Raw genomic sequence first — 2329 nt, 5'->3', positions numbered from 1 at the left:
TGGGGGTCCTTCCCCAGATAATTTTGAGCATTACACAAATAATTTCCTGCATTTTGGTGGCATTCCCTGTTCTGCCTTTCCTACCTTAATTTATGATGAAAATGTTTTTATTTATGTAAAGGGAAACACAATTCAGGTGGCAGGTGACAATTCAAACAGATCCCTTTAAACAGAGAGCGTCAGTACGCGTCCAAAATGCTTCATCGTCACGTGGTTCATGGAGACCGCAGATAGTTCCCGAAGTACTAAAATGAGCGAGAGAAACAACAAAACAGCAATTTTAAGAAATTTTTGGTCATTTTTACAATAAATGTGTTGATTTACAATATTTGTACAGCACACTGACACGTGTATGTAGTTACATTACTATTTTTTAAAAAGGAGCACATACATTTTTGACAATAACAGCTACAATCACCTACCTTGTTGACATTTTTTGGCTAACCTTACATTGGAAAGTGCGTTCCTCTTGAAAACACGTTTTAAAATTCAGATCAGATTTACCTTTCTAACATTCCTTTTAGTAATCCCATGGTACCAGGGTCAATTGATCTTAATGACTAATGTAATGTTTATGACTTCAGATAGAGCAGACAGGTGACTATCAATGATTGGCATGTATTAATGTAATAAATCTCCAATAAACTCAGAAAACAGCATGTTAAGTGGTTTGTGCCTGTGTACTGTCTTACAATAGTCTACAGCACGGTTTATTGCGCAGTGTGGAGATGCTGCTGCAGTCGGTCAGAAAAAGGAGTACGAATGTATGGTTTCCCAGCTGACATGGAGAGGAGGAAAAATGGTTGACTCAGGTCAACAGGAACAACCTTGCAATCACTAAAGAGGCTAACAACAAAAAAATATGTGAGGTACTTTTTCCACAAAGAAAGAACACATCATTGGCTTAATGTTTGGTTTATTAAAAACATCACTGCAGATTATCTTCAGGCTCCACTGAACCCCCTATGATTCTTGTGCTGAGAGAGGGAGAACGAGAGAGAGAGGGTTAGAGAAACCTACACATCTGTAAAGATTCATCCAGGTCATGGTTATCCAAGAAAAGTTGAATTGGGAGCAACTGGACTTGGTTGTAGATGATATTTCAGAAGAAGTCCAGTTGCCCTCAATTCAACCTTTCTTGTAAACAGCTACAGGTTTTATTGAGAAAGTTATGCATTGTTAAGTTTTGGAACTTCATCAACAGCTTTTGCTGCTGATGTTGGCATCAGTTACTAGATAGTTTGTAAGTTAGTTCATGTTTTTATTTTTTCAAACAGTTCTCACACACAGGAACTTTGATGATGATGTGATATGAATTTGTACAAAGTAATTGTGTAATTAGTAGTAAGAATTGAGTGTTCACTAATATGGTGCATTCACCCACTATGCTATATTAATGTGGGTAAATAAACCTGAATTGTTGTGTGGAAAATAAGCTCATAAGCTAAGAAGGGAAGAAAGAAGGGATGCAGACACCGAGAGAAGGGAAAGAAAATAATATAACATTTTAAGTATGATTTCTTATAAATAGTATATTATAATAGGCATTTACAATCATGTGTTGTTCTCTATCTCACCACTCAGTCCACTCAGTACTCTTTAGCATCACTGCTCCTCCACCACGCAGAGTCTACTGCTGTAACATAATTAATGTTTACTATAAAGATTGTTTTTATAATATGTTAGTATACTACTTTTAGTTGGTTAGTTGGTAAATCCCCAACTCCCCCCAAAATAAATAAATAACGTTTTGAAATCTTTTATTCATACACGCACCACTAATATATTTTAATAAAATTAAATACCACCTTCCAAAAAATACGTATTTTAAAATAAATTAATAGGCTGCCCCTGTATATTGTGTGCTGCTAACTTTATCCATTGCCAGTGTCATATGTGTTATGTGTTAATTTGTTAACCGTTAATGTCCCTAAATCTTGTAATTTAGTGGGGAAATCCACTAACATGCTTTAATCAGTGTTGGGCAAGCTACTTGGAAAATGTAGTGAGCTAAGCTACTAGCAACTCTACATTAAATGAGGCTTCACTACACAGAAGCTACCCCCCAGTGAGATGTAGCAAGCTAAGCTACAGCAACGTGGCTAAAGTAGCTTAGTTACATCTAAGCTACTTTTAATTGTTTTTTAAACTATATATATATATATATATAGTTTATATCGAACTAACTTCATTCCACAGTAGCAATATAAGACTGAACTCAGAACTAAAAACCTGTGAAAAAAGTCAAAATAGAGGGTATGCGTTGATGTCACTTCCCCTTCTGGAACACACTGAACTGAGTGGCAAAACATCTGTTACCATGGCTGCG

This window comes from Micropterus dolomieu, linkage group LG06 (genome assembly GCF_021292245.1).
Source record: "Micropterus dolomieu isolate WLL.071019.BEF.003 ecotype Adirondacks linkage group LG06, ASM2129224v1, whole genome shotgun sequence".
Lineage (NCBI taxonomy): Eukaryota > Metazoa > Chordata > Actinopteri > Centrarchiformes > Centrarchidae > Micropterus > Micropterus dolomieu.
This window is presented reverse-complemented; position numbering follows the sequence as displayed.